Source organism: Python bivittatus, unplaced genomic scaffold (genome assembly GCF_059951505.1).
Source record: "Python bivittatus isolate LINGU-HERP-01145 unplaced genomic scaffold, Pbiv_v1 ctg000350_np1212, whole genome shotgun sequence".
In the NCBI taxonomy this organism is placed as follows: domain Eukaryota; kingdom Metazoa; phylum Chordata; class Lepidosauria; order Squamata; family Pythonidae; genus Python; species Python bivittatus.
The window spans coordinates 780,687-796,016 of NW_028277074.1; the positions used below are offsets into that span (position 1 = coordinate 780,687).

At 38.1% G+C, this 15,330-nt stretch overlaps 1 long non-coding RNA gene across 2 annotated transcripts in view; it reads right to left on the minus strand.

Moving 5' to 3' along the window:
- The window catches only part of LOC112542741 (uncharacterized), a 107,277-nt gene that overhangs the window by 68,144 nt on the left and 23,803 nt on the right, over positions 1–15,330 (minus strand). Inside the window, exons 3-5 of one of the 2 annotated variants that reach the window (XR_003086356.2) lie at positions 14,602–14,718; positions 14,061–14,119; positions 12,746–13,177 (exon numbers count right to left, since the gene is read on the minus strand). The exons of the other annotated variant lie outside the window; for it this stretch is intronic. This is a non-coding gene — a long non-coding RNA (uncharacterized LOC112542741). Of the gene's footprint in view, positions 1–12,745; positions 13,178–14,060; positions 14,120–14,601; positions 14,719–15,330 lie in introns of those variants that run through there. 2 annotated transcript variants of the gene reach the window in all.

The following is a 15,330-nucleotide window of genomic DNA, read 5'->3' on the forward strand; positions in this document are numbered from 1 at the left end:
ACAAACGTACTTCCACTCCTGCAGTTTGATGGTAGATAGATACACAAAAATTAAGTGGTTTGCCATCTTCACTTTCTCCTGTTTTTTTAAAATTATTATTTATATGCAGCTATAACCAAACGCATTTAATTTACCAATTGAATATATATCTTTCAAAGCATGTCTTTCTCAATTTAATGGCTGAGACTCTGTGGGGGTGTGTATGTGTTTATGTGTGCTGCCAAAATATAAATTGCCAATTGAAATATATCTTTCAAAGCATGTCTTTCTCACTTGTGAATAAAAAATATAAGGCACGGGTAGCAGAACTGTTAAAAATTAATAAAAAATGTAAAGGCGTTGTCATGATTGTAAATTGACAAAGAATCTTTATGCCTGCAGCCCTTGTGAAACCAAATTTAATATGTCTGCCCATTATTTTGTTAGTTTCTTTGATGAAACACATGGAGGAAAAATTGATTAGAGCCTATAAGAAACAAATTACTAGTGAAGGCTTTTTTATCTTTTAATGAGAAGACCAACATTGTGAAAAAAGTTGGGCTTTAATGAAGAGGCTGACACAGTAGAAAAACATTAAACCGACAAAAAACGGTGAATTAGGGTGCCATTGGAAATCTCATTAAAGAATATTATAGTGGAACAATAAAGTGGAAAATGCAGGTCAATAATAGTTTAGGTTTTGATGCCTGAGTGTAAAGGAACATTACTGTAATCCTTCACTCATCTGTCTTTTTATGGAAGCTGAAAATAAGTCAATATAATCCATTCTTAGCTGAGTGAAATTCACTGATAATATCCTTGTATTGTTCAAGTTGAGGACTGTGAAACAGCAATAAAACCCACTCTGCTTGTGTTACTAATTTGGACAAATTACTGCATTTCGATAAATTTGCACTTTGGAAAACTTGTTTTACTCTTTCAGATGAATCAGATAATGAGAAAGAAATCTATCTGGGTCTACCATCTAATGTCTAAATCTGTAACTCTTTTCTTTATTTTTTTTAATTTTTGACAAGATGCTTCAGACTTTGGAGGTAAAGGATAGTGGTGTGGATCAACAGAAGGGGCTACAAGTGCTAGGATAAACAGACTCTGCATTCATGCCATGCTTCTTCTTCCCTCTCACTGTTTGTTTCCTAATTTGATCAAGTAATAATTGACCATGCTGTCTGAGGTAAATAAAATATGGTTTATGAACAAGATTCAGATCCCAGAGAAACTCTGAGTTTAATGTAAAAAGGATAAGAGAAAGGAAATTGGAATGTGACAGCCTACTGAAAACCAACTAACCAAAATTTGGCCATTATGTCAGAACTGGATATGATATAAGTTAACATCATCACAAGCCCCAAAATGCTTTGCGGTGAGCCTCCAATCTTTAGGACAGAGTCTTCTTCACTGGTAGTGGAAACACCAGACATTACATTTTGAACAAACACAAATAGATCATTTTCTATTGTCAAGTTAATTTTAATCACATTTCTCTGTATTATGAAATCTCCATTTTGGCTCTTGTTTAACTCAATTTAACATATTTCTAAAAACAGAATAGGTTTGTTAATAGAAGTTTAATCTCTTTGAACAATATATGTGGGAGCATTTCAGGAATGCTCCCATGGGAAAACCTGAGATAATATCTTTTTCACTAGACTAATCACCAGACCACCTAAAACTTTCACCGCCAGTATATTTTTACTGAGACCTAATTGTTAATAGTTCTGTTAAAATGAGGCCAGTGCAGAATGGCGGGGCCCTGTTTTGGCATCATCGTTCTCTTATTCAGACAATTCAGCTCATTCCCAAGATGATCAAGGCATGACTATTGCTGTTCCTTTTTTCAAACAGGTGTGCAGAAATGATCCTACCAACTGTAGATCTGTGTCTATGGAATGTAATTAAGAAACTACATCCCAGTACCTGAGATGGAAAATTGGTGAATGGCTTAAGCAGGAGAATGTATTTTAAAATGAACAGTCAGGTTTTAGAGCAGAAAGATCCATTATAGATCACTGCCTAGTTCAACAGCACTTGGCTGAAAAATAAACAGCAGCAAAAATTCCCAATATTTGCTGCTTTGTTGATGCTAGTGGGGCTTTTTATTTGCTCTCAAGAGTGCTTTTATGCAAAAAAAGTGACAATTCTATAACTGACAAATGGTTGTTGTTGCTGATACGTAAACTCAAGATTAAAATGCTATCATACTGGGTGACTCTGTGATCCAATTTCAGTGGTCAAATACAATTAAAGTTGTATTTTGGTTCTTTTTTTGCTTAATATCTATACAAAGTATCTTATAGCAGTCCTGTGAGGGATAGACTTACATGTCCCCCAATCTTTATAGGAAGATAAAAGTCTTCCTACATTAGTTTATGGGAATGGCATGGTCATCTTCTCATTCACCCAGATTGTCCTAAAGAAAGCCCTTGTTCTACATTGCCAATAAGAGAAGCTAGTCCTAAATTATCATAAGACAAAAGTCCTTTTTTTGTTTGTTTAGTTTGCTTTGTTTCCAAATATTCACCAGGTTATTTGTGTATGTACATTGACTTCTGCTATACTCCATTTTTTCCCCATTAGATAACTTATAGGGGTATTCTTTCTGTTAATCTCACACTGGTTCAATATCTATTTTAATGCACATAAAATTCAACCAAATTTTTACCAGACAAGAGATTCCATTTGGAATAGGCTGTCTCATAGGTAGTCAGGTCCTAAACCATATAGGATTTATAGGTGATAACCAACACTTTAAATAGCAGCTGGAAGCCAACCAGCAACCAAAATAGTCTTGCAATAATACTGTTTCATGGCTAAATTACCATGTAGGCAGCTTAATACTGTGGTTCCCCAAAAATGATCTTCAAGGGCAGGCCCATAAGCAAATTACCACAGTCTAGTTGTGAGTTAACAAGGGCATGTGAGAGGAAGAGGAAGAGGAAGAGGAAGAGGAAGAGGAAGAGGAAGAGGAAGAGGAAGAGGAAGAGGAAGAGGAAGAGGAGATTTATCATCATCAACTGGAATACCAGCTGAACTTGGACAAAACATTTCCTTGCCATACTTCCACCTTTTCTTCCAGCAGGAGTTATGAACTTGCAAGGCTGCTGTCTACATGAGAATGCAATCCTGTCTGGAGACAAAGCTAGAATTTCTCTTGAATGAGAATCAACATCATTCTGTACTTCTGGGATTAAACCTAAGCTTCTTGTTCACCATCCAGACTCTAACAATCTCCAGACAGCAGAATGATACCTTATATAGTGATGCTACTTCATTCCTTGCTGGCAGATGACTTTCCCTAGTGGCTTCATATGGATGTTACAAGCAATAAGATAGTGAGGGCTGAGCTCTGCAGCAGCCCATATCAGAAGTCCTGAGGGCTCAATCTTCCTTCCATCTATATCTGACATTGATCTCTCTCTCTCTCTCTGCAGAACGGTAGAGGGAAATGCATCCAGCTTGGCCAGAATAAAGGCCTGAAAAAAATTCAGAACTGTGTTGGTTGAGAGTAAGAAGCTGACACACACCCATTTGGAAAAATCCCATGTGCTGTGTGGCTAAAGCCCAGACTTAGACTGATTTGATGATCATTGTCAGCTATGTTGCTTAATGGCATTTTTAAGCCTAAATCTAATAAATAAATAGATTGTTAGGAAATGAAATTTGTCAATATTTTTTTACTCACTTAAAGAACTCACTTAAGAACCAAGGCAATCATATCTATTGGGAAGAAAATTAACTTTAGTCAAAGATTAAAAAGTACCAAATTCTAGAGTCCACAGAGACCAAGCCCAAACATAGAACAGCATTCTTAATCCATCCTGGAACTGCAAGGACAGCTCTAAGAACATTAGTCTGAACAGCTTCAAGGATGTCAGACTTTCTAAAAGGACAGACAAGGCCTTGCTATGTCATCTGCATATACAGTAAAACAGCTGGAACCACTTGATCTGCTAATACAGGAGGGTGATGAGTGGACCGAGATAGACTGGATTATTCTTCCCAGTCCAGAGGCTGCTTCTTTGCAGCCTTATTAATTTTAAATCAGCCTTTGGCTTAATTTGAAGGGAGAGGCTGTGAGAAAAAAACTAAAGTTTTCATCAATAGATAAAAGGTCACTTCTTCTAATTCAATCACTCCATTCCAATACCAGTTTGAGAATCAGATGTATATTTATTTGTTTGTTCCTTTTATTTTTACTTAGATGCCACCCAACTTCAATTGGATGACTCACAGCATAAAAAAGAACAACAATATACAATCCAGATGAAAAACATAGCAATAAACAAATGGCAGATCGGGTCAACACAATATATCTCATATCCAGCAAGGGGCTCCAACTACCCTAGCCTAAAGCCTGGGAAAAAAGCCAGGTCTTTAAGGTCTTCTGGACCATAATCAGGGACATGGTGGATCTATTCCTGGGTCATGATAGATGCTTGATTGAAGGAACCTAGAGCATGCCAACCCTGTCAGAATGAACTGGATTTTAGACCCATCTCTCTGGAGCTGTCACTACTCAAAGAGGGGCAAGGGAAGGAGAGGTATGCCAGGTGTCTCTACTTTTAAAATTATATATAAATTAATATATTTGGAAAAGGATAGCATATATTGCAAATTGTGCACATTTGCTCATTATGAAGATGAAAAATTATTTTTTATCAATTGGGTAGCATACAAGTACATAGCACTTGAGACCATCTCACATCCACTATATGGAAATGTAAATATATCATGAATTTAAATTATAAAATTCTAAAGCACTCTTACAATGAAGCAATAAAATGGGAAAAAATAAGAAATTGGTTCACAGAATCTGGAACAGAACTAATTTGATAGGAGGGGCATTACAGATACGCTTCAGGCCTAGGAAAACATAATGGAAGTGAACAGAAGTCAGAATTCTTTGCTTTGTTTCTACTCAGGAGAATTACGTATCAAAGACTGCAGCTTGCAAGATTTTTCAGTTTGTTTTGATCTAATGCAATAATAGCAACATTTTTAAAAAGTACCAACAAATAGAAGAACCACAAGTAATAGTAATGGAAACATATTATATAGATTTGTTCCCCAAGATAAAATGGATTAATGGCAACTCACAGGCCACTTTTAAATTCAAATCTACAAAAGACTAATGGAAAGTTATTACAGTAAGTGGCATTTGAAATGCAAAGCATAATTTTTTATTTCCTATAGTTGGCTGCAAATTATTAACTAGATAGCTGTTAGGACATTCTTCTGCACTGTTAATGTAATATGACAGTTCAAAGCACATTCACTAAACTGCAGAGAATTGATGCCATGAAGATAAAAATTATATTTGCTAAGCTTACCAAAATGTGTTTATTCCAAGGGCTACAGATGGGATTTTCTTATATGCAAAATGCTGTTAACTCTACTTGCTGAAGAACTCAATACATATGCACATCTGGCTGTATCAGCAGAACTGGTGCACTGGCTCTACGAAAAATGTTACTGTACTGTTACTCATCTTATTTAATTCATGGATCATCGACATAATCCCTTCCGAATATCTACTAAGGGAATTCTTAATCTGCGGATCACAGCAGTAATCCATGAAAATAGCAGCTAGGGAATAATATTATTACTGTGGATCATTGCCATGATCCATGAAAACAGAAGCCAGGAAATAGATTCATAGGGAGATCAAAAAGCAAGTAACTTTGGAAAACATTCAAAGGTGGGGAAGAACTGGAAGAATACATGATTATTATTTTTGACACATTGTGCCTACTGATTCCTTCCTTCTGATGTTGTTCCCTTTGCATCTGGCACCTTGCCCCTATCCAATATCAGGTGTCATCCTCCCAGGGATGCAAAATATATTTTGCATATATTTTCATGCCAGAGTTCTAGCAAAACTCCACCTGAGAAGCCGATTCTAGTAGTCAGGTGTAAAAATCTGGAATAGAGGAAACCATAGAACAAACATTCTGAGTTTTTCATATTCAGCTTTGCAGCTTGTTTAGCTGATCCCATTAAGTTAAAAACTCTCCTACTACCGAATCTCAGCTGAGCTGAGCAAGTGATATGAATTTGGTCTGATCACCCACCTGGTTAGAACCTAAAAGGAATTAATTTAGTGAAAATTTCGAGATAACTCTCATTAGAACCAAACCCATTAAGATAATAATAATAGTAACAATAACAATAATGATAGTGCCCTTCATTCACACAGCAATGTTGAATGACTCTATTTACCAAGGAGCATGGGTGAGCATGGAATGTTACAAGTACACCAGACAGTTGAAGAAGAAAAAAGGGCATTGGAAGAATAACTGAAGAACAATGAAGAAGATGCACTGAAGCTAATACACCATGAAGGCTTGTTGTTGTTTAGTCGTTAAGTCGTGTCTGACTCTTCGTGACCCCATGAACCACATTGCGCCAGGCCTTCCTGTCCTTCACTGCCTCCCTGAGTTTGCTCAGTTTCATCCTCATTGCTTCAGTGATGCTATCTAACCATCTCATCCTCTGCCGTCCTCTTCTCCTTTTGCCTTCAATCTTTCCCAGCATCAGGGTCTTCTCCAAAGAGATCTCTCTTCGCATTAGGTGACCAAAGTATCTGAGCTTGAGCTTCATTATTGATCCTTCCAATGCGCAATCAGGGTTGATTTCCTTTAAGATTGACTGGTTTGACCTCCTAGCAGTCCAGGGGACTCTCAAGAGTCTTCTCCAGCACCACAGTTCAAAGGCATCAATTCTTCGGCGCTCCGCCTTCTTTATGGTCCAGCTCTCACAGCCATACATTACTACTGGAAAAACCATAGCTTTGACTATGCGGATCTTTGTTGGCAAGGTGACGTCTCTGCTTTTTAATATGCTACCTAGGCTTGCCATAGCTTTCCTCCCAAGGAGCAAGCGTCTTTTAATTTCATGGCTGCAGTCTCCATCTGCGGTGATCTTGGAGCCCAAATAAATGAAGTCTGTTACTGCTTCCATTTCTACCCCTTCTATTTGCCAGGAATTGATGGGTCCAGATGCCATGATCTTAGTTTTTTTAATGTTGAGTTTCAAGCCAGCTTTTGCACTCTCCTCTTTCACCCTCATCAAGAGGCTCTTTAGTTCTTCTTCACTTTCTGCCATTAGGGTGGTATCGTCCGCATATCTGAGGTTGTTGATGATTCTCCCTGCAATCTTAATTCCGGCTTGTGATTCTTCCAGCCTGGCATTTCTCATGATGTACTCTGCATATAGGTTAAATAAGCAGGGTGACAGTATACAGCCTTGTCGTACACCTTTCCCTATTTTGAACCAATCGGTTGTTCCATGAACGGTTCTAACTGTTGCTTCTTGGCCCGCATACAGATTTCTCAGGAGACAGGTAAGGTGGTCTGGTACTCCCATCTCTTTAAGAATTTGCCACAGTTTGTTGTGATCCACACAATCAAAGGCTTTTGCATAGTCAATGAAGCAGAAGTAGATATTTTTCTGGAACTCTCGTGCTTTCTCCATGATCCAGCGAATGTTGGCGATTTGATCTCTAGTTCCTCTGCCTCTTTGAAACCCAGCTTGTACATCCGGTAGTTCTCGGTTCATGTATTGCTGAAGCCTAGCTTGTAGGATTTTGAGCATAACCTTGCTAGCATGTGAAATGAGTGCAATTGTGTGATAGTTTGAGCATTCTTTGGCATTGCCCTTCTTTGGAATTGGAACATAAACTGACCTTTTCCAATCCCGTGGCCAGTGTTGCGTTTTCCAAACTTGCTGGCATATTGAGTGCAGCACTTTAACAGCATCGTCTTTTAGTATTTTAAATAACTCAGCTGGAATACTGTCATCTCCACTAGCTTTGTTGTTAGCAATGCTTCCTAAGGCCCACTTGACTTCACTCTCTAGGATGTCTGGCTCAAGGTCAGTGATCACACCAGCGTGGACATCAGGGACATTAAGATCTTTCTTGTATAGTTCTTCTGTGTATTCTTGCCACCTCTTCTTAATCTCTTCTGCTTCTGTTAGGTCCCTGCCTTTTTGTCCTTTATCATGCCCATCTTTGCACTAAACGTTCCTTTCATATCTCCAATTTTCTTGTAGAGTTCTCTAGTCTTCCCCATTCTATTGTTTTCCTCAATTTCTTTGCACTGTTCATTTAAGAAGGCCTTCTTATCTCTCCTGGCTATTCTCTGGAAATCTGCATTCAGTTGCTTATATCTTTCCCTTTCACCCTTGCTTTTCGCATTCCTTCTTTCCACAGCTATTTGTAAAGCCTCATCAGACAGCCATTTTGCATTCTTGCATTTCTTTTCTTTGGGATGGTTTTAGTTGCTGCCTCCTGTACAATGTTACGGACCTCTGTCCATAGTTCTTCAGGCACTCTGTCTACCAAATCTAATCCTCTAAATCTATTCATCACCTTCACTGTGTACTCACAAGGAATATGATCTAAGTCATACCTGAGTGGTCTAGTGGTTTTCCCTACATTCTTCAATTTAAGCCTATATTTTGCAGTAAGAAGCTCATGATCTGAGCCACAGTCAGCTCCTGGTCTTGTTTTTGCTGTGTGTATAGAGCTTCTCCATCTTTGGCTGCAAAGTATATAATCAATCCATGAAGGCTTACTGAATACCAAAGAGACCAAACTGGCCTATAAGAAAGACCAAATGAAGAATAAAAAAGAGACATGGCAAGGCAAAGTATTACATGGCCAGTACATAAAAAAACTAGCAGGCAAAGCAGATAACAAGACCTGGCAATGGCTAAGAGCAGGAAAGTTGAAGAAAGAGACAGAGGGGTTAATTCTGGCTGCACAAGACCAAGCCTTAAGAACAAATGCATATAAACCAGAATTGAGAAGAGAGCAACGGACAGCAAATGCCACCTCTGCAAAGAAGCTGAAGAAGCAGTGGACCACCTAGTTAGCTGCTGCAAGAAGATCACACAGACTGACTGCAAACAATGGCATGACAAAGTAGCAAAACTGGTGCATTGGAATATCTGCAAGAAATACCATTTGCCTGCAAGCAAGAACTGGTGGGACCACAAAACAGACAAAGTAATAGAAAATAAAGAAGCTCAAGAACTCTGGGACTTTAGAATTCAAACAGACAAGCACCTACCACACAACAGCCCAAACTGGATAGTGGACATTGCAATACCTGAAGACAGCAGAATAGAAGAGAAATAACTGGAGAAAGTCACAAAATATAAAGACCTGCAAATAGAATGACTATGGCAAAAGTAAGCAAAGATAGTACCAATACTTATAGGCGCCTTGGATGCAATCCAAAAACATCTGGAGCAACACTTGAAGATCATTGGCACTGACAAAACCAACATCAGTCGATTGCAAAAGAGTTTTACTTGTAACAGCTTAACACCATCACACAACAACATCTTCCTATCCCAGGTCCTTGGGAAAAACTGAATAGGTGGATAAAAATGCCAAATCCAGTCTAAACATCTGGCTGACTGTGTGACCAGCCATGATAATAACCCCCAGTGAGGCACTACCTTGACATGGTTATGGGGCTTGCATGCTCTGAGGAAGATGAGAGCTATGCCAGAGGTTCAACCATACTGGACAGGTCTCATCAGAGGAGCCAAACAAAGAGTGTCTCTCCCATAAACCATATGCTGAGATGTAACTTACAGAAACATATTCTGGATCAGTCTTCACCCATGTCAACAAGGACCATGCTAGGTGTTGATGTTCCTGGATATTTGGTGACAAGTGGGCTACAGGAGTCAGGACTGTTGGCTGAGCAACCAAGGCCAGCAGCTGTAAGACTTCTGGAAGAAAAGTTGCTTACTCGTTGCAAATATACAAAGATTGAAAACAAAGAAATAAAGATTCGCTATTATAAATCAAGTCCAACAAAAAGAAGATATCTGAAGAGAATGCACCAGTTCTGGAAAGAACAACATCCAGGATCAGAAATAACAGAACAGAGGCTAGCAGATCAACACTGATTTATAAGATGAAATAAAGTATTCACAGGAGTAGAACTGCAAAGGTCTACCCAGGACAAAGAAACAAAAGCCTTGCCAGAAGTAGCTCAGACAGTAGAAACAAACCAGGGAGAGTCGGTAGTAGAGGAAGCCAGCATTGCTATTGAACTGTTTTCATTCCCAAACCAGGCATCATCTCATCTACCTTCTCCTCAGAAAGAACAAAGTCCTCTAACTGAGAAAACAAGAGGAGCTGAAATGAAGAATAACCAAGCATCTAGAACAGCACAGAAACAACAGAATAAGGTTGCCTGCATTGAAGCTTGTTACAAAAAAAACAGCTAACACAAGTATTGAAAGATGCCAATACTGTAATATCAAATATAAGCATCAGCTCACTGCAAGAAACAAATGAACTGATGTATAGCACAATTGCAGTTTTAACTGAAGATCTTGGATGCAAAATCAACAAGAAAAAAAAACCAAACAGTGCATCACCAAAATGGAAGATCAGGTTGGAAAATAAGATCAGCATGTTAAGATCAGATGCAAGCAAGTTAGAACAGACGACAGAAAAGAAGCTGAAGAACAAGACACCTGATCAAGACATATCGCCTAGAGACTGTTGAGGTTGTGAAATGCTAGTACAAAAACCATGAGGAGGGGAGAGGATTCATTCCTACCACATGGAGAGCCATGAGGAGAAGAGGAAAGAAAATGAGGGAAACAGGACAAAAGGCGGGATCCAAGCCCCACCTACACAAAGCAGCAAAGCTAGGCTGCAGTGAAGCCTCCCCTCCCTTTGTGCTCATGTGAGACAGGCTTGGTTGAAACCCCATATTTTCCAACAGAGACAAGGAAGATCAAGGAAACACTGGTAATAATAAAGCAGCAAATAATAGCCACAGTCAAGAAAATCAGCAGATATGAAGCTCAAATTGCACATTTCAGGCAGAATCTCCAATCTGAGTTGAATCAGAAACGGTTCTACCAATCCATCAATGGAGAGACTGCAATGAACCAGACAACACCTGACAAAGAAAAAATAGTGCAGTTCTGGGCACAGCTATGGACAACCCAAAGAAATACAACAAGAATGCAGCTTGGATAAAGGAATAGATAAGAATAAAAAAGAAGCTGAAATGAAAGAATTTGTAATAACAGCAGAAATGGTGGAGAAAATGGCAAGGAAAATCAAGAACTGGTCAGCATCAGGTAAAGATGAACTACATGGTTTTTGGTTGAAACATCTGACTGGTCTGCACCCATTCATTGCCAAGCATACTGCAAGGACATGAAATTTAAGATTAGTTAATATCTGGCTTAACCTACCTGATAATGAAAGATCCAACAAAAGGGGCAGCTCCAGGCAATTGCAGACCAATTACCTGCTTACCAACAACTTTCAACTTGCTAACTAGTGTTGTAGCTGAAGCAGCCCAATAGCATCTAGTTCAAAACAAGCTCTTTCCATTTGAGCAGAAAGGAAACTGCCAAAACAGCAGAGGAACAAAAGATCAGCTCCAAATTGACAAGATCAGCTCCAAATTTTGACAAGAGAAGGAAGACCACCTTGAATGTAGCTTGGACTGATTACAAGAAGACATTCTACTCCCTGCCACATGATTGGCTAATCATGTGCCTAGAGATAACAGGAAAAAAAATGACTGTGGCAAAAGAAACAAAGTTAGTGCCAATAGACCAAGTAATAGAAAAATGAAAAAGGCGCTTTGGGTGCAATCCCAAAATATCTGGAGCACCACCTGAACACCATCAGCATTGACAAAATCACCATCAGTCAATTGCAGAAGGCAGCTTTACTTGGAACAGCTTACATCCTGTGACAATACCTTTAATATTATTAAACAACAATATCTGCCTATACCTGGTCCTTGGGAAGGACTTGATAGGTGGACAAAAATGCCAAATCCAGTCTAAACATCTGGCTGACTGTGTGGCCAACCATAATAATAATCATAATTTTTATGCCACTTGACTCCCAGTGACTCTAGAGAGAGAGATTTAACAGGTCAGTGTAGCACTTTAGATTAGATTCCAAAACAGTGCTTCAGAATGTATGTGTGGAAACATGAATGTAACTCAGCTCTTTAGAGCACCTGTGCCTTTTTCCGGATTCGTCTCATGTGATCTTAGGAAATAATGAATCTGCTTTAAAGAACTGAAGAGGAATACTATATTCACAGACCTGTGCAGTCTGATGCACATTTTGGAATAAATTCCAAAGTTCAGGAATAATATATTAGGTCCAAGAATAAATGAAGTTTATTAAGATGTATAAATATAAAGCCAACACCTTTGAGCTTTTAGTCCTTGGGGTAGTGATGGGGGGATAAGATGTAGGAGGGACCTTCTATTCTTCCTTTAGAGAGCAAGCTGAAGGAAATACAGTATCAATCCTTCAAATAGAGGGAACCAAAACAGAGACAAGGAGAGGAATGTAGGAGTTCTTACTTTTCTATCTCTATTCCTAATGCCCCTGGTAATCAATAGAAAAGAAAGATGGAAATAGTAGAAAGTTTCCAAAGCTACCTCTCCAAGAGTTAGCACATTCGTATGAACAATTCAATTAAAGTGTGTGTGTGTGTGTGTGTGTGTAATTGGATCAACCTCTCTTGCTTTATACAGCATCTGTGGACTTTTCAGAAAAAGTTTTGCTGACTTATTTTGTCTTGTACTTAGGTGACACCACTGTTGCAGATAAGGTTTGCATGTGAATTACTAACCCAGAGTTGATAGGTCTTTGAGGAATTAGTAAGAATCCCTAGGTCTTTTAGGCTGGATATCAGTACCCTAAGAATCCCAACATCCAGGCAGGGAAGCCTAGCACTGCTATCTGCCCTGGGATTCCCATACTGAGCAGCAAATAATTTGAATTTTTCCACATCTTGTGTTCCATACAAGATGGTACCTGATACCTCAGAGACAAGAGCAAGAGAATTAGAGTTCCCTTTTCAAACTATCAAGATTATCCGTGAACTGGACCTTCACACATGGGTCTAAAATCTCAGTTGGGAAAATGTATATAAAATCAGATCAAATCAAACTTGCCTTTAGACTGTGTTTCCTGGTCCATGCAGAGGTATCCCTCCATCCCTGATGACTGCCATCCTGAGAAGGAGCTTTCTTTCAAAATATTATGCAGTACACAGATAGAGGTCTGTCTAGACAACGTCACATGTAGGGAACACCTGCTCAGTTAATTCTCTAGCCAGCATGCATAAGCGTACCAAAGTTCTTCAAGAGGGAGTTGCTGAGAAATGTACAAATGCAGACAGATTGACATGGTTTAATATGAGTTTTCCTGAAACATTGCTTAAAATATAGAACAGTTGGAAATTTAGTAAATATCATGCCTGGTTGAACAGATAACCTGTAAAATTCTGGTTTATTTATTTATACAAAATCGCATATGAGGTATATGGTACTGAAGGGAAAACATTTTGTATTGTTCTACTGGCATTGCCATTTTGGTATTAGCTTCTTGTGAAAGCTGATAATTTTACAGCTCAAGTGAATAAAGGTGAGCAAGCAAATATTTTGATATTTACCATTGCTGTAATCTTCAGTGAGGATATACTGTAACTGGGGGCTATTCTCCCCCATCTAGCTGGAGTATAATATGCTACTGTATTTAAAGGAAGACTTAGCAACAGCAGATGTGGGGCTTCAAAAAGTTGCAAGATGTGCCTCTGCATTGGAAAGTGCAGTCCTATACATGTCTACTCAGAAATACATTTCATAGTTCCCAGAGGACTGGCATTTGTATAAGTGACTGTAGGATTTTTGTAGTCTGAGCTAATGCATTTAGATTTGTTCATACCTTTGTGGAGAGCAGAGATCCAGATTGATTTCTAGGCAATAACTATCACATGGCAAATATCAATATATCTTCAACAGGGAGACAGAGCAATTAAAAAAGGTACAAAGGGGAATGCTTTGTGTTGAAGAGAAGACAGATCTTTCCTCTCAAAGAAAAATCTGAAAAGAAAATTGCAACATAGCACCTGCTCCTCTCAAATCCTGGTTAAGTGATAGGGACATGTTAAACAGAATTTATTATTTTTATATCAACCTCTGCAGAGTCCATAGTGCAAGGAGAAAGGACTAATGCAAGAAGTGGAGACAACACATACCCAATCGATCCCCAGATGGCAGCGATATTTCCTCACAAGCTCCCTGTCTCTCCTTTCAACTATATCAGGGTAACAAAGAAACAAAGCTGCAGTCTTGGAGAAAATTGAATTGCTGGAAACACAAATGAACAAGCTTTGAACATCTAAGAAAGATAAATTTAGCTCACAACAAGTGAGTGACTTGTTTAAAAGGAAAGATTTAGTGTTGTTCCATGAAGAGAATCTTAAGATGCTACTCATAATGCAGAACTATTTTTTTCAACAAGAAAAAGGATTTAAATTACTTTGTATGTGTGCCATATTTTCATGGTAGAACTGAACATTATCATTCTCCTAACTGAAATGTGAACTGGGTACGCCCACATCTCATGATGTATAATGTTCAACAGACTGCAATGTGAACAACGCAGGCTCAGTTTAACAAAAAGAAAAGGAAAACAAGAAAAATGTGACAGCAATGGCATTTATGTGATCTTCTAAAAATGGACTTAAAATGCACCCTTAAAGTTTTATCTTTCTTTACATTGGATCTTAATCTTACCTTTGATCTTTCAATATATTACTTAGATTACATTATCTGCAGGGTAATGTGGATTTCTTGAAACCAAGAGATTAAAAATGAACTGTTGATTGCAACAAAGGCCACAGATACAATTTTCTACAATAAAATAAAATAGAAATTAAGGCTTAATCATAGAACCTAGAAATAACTGTGTGGTAAACATATTGCTTATATGACAATATGGTCAAATGGGCTTATAAGGTTTTGTAGATTTTGACATCTAATAACTTAAACATATTACTTTCACTTCCATTACAAATTGTTCATCTTCACCTTAAAACTTAAAAAAAAAATTATTGCAATTTTTGAGACAAATACAGAAAAATATACAAAAACCAATTAAAAGGAGTAATATCTGACAAATTACCTATTGCCTAGTCCTGTAAAACATTTTGAATTCTATGTAAAGTAAAACATATTGTTTCATTCTTTGATTAGTGGAAAAACAGCCTTTTTAAAAATGGGCAAGGTACATATTTCTTGAATTAAGTTTTTGATACCCAGGGTAATAATACTTTTCCAGTGTAATACTTCTGGCTATTTCCCACACCAACCAGTGCTGCTCAGAAAAAGTCAGATTCCCCAATTGTGGAATATAAATCAAAATAATTCTGACATTACTAACTTGAAAATTTTTACCCAGATATCTACTTATTCATGTTACAACTTTCTTCCAAAAAGAAACAAAAATCAGATACCACCAATTCA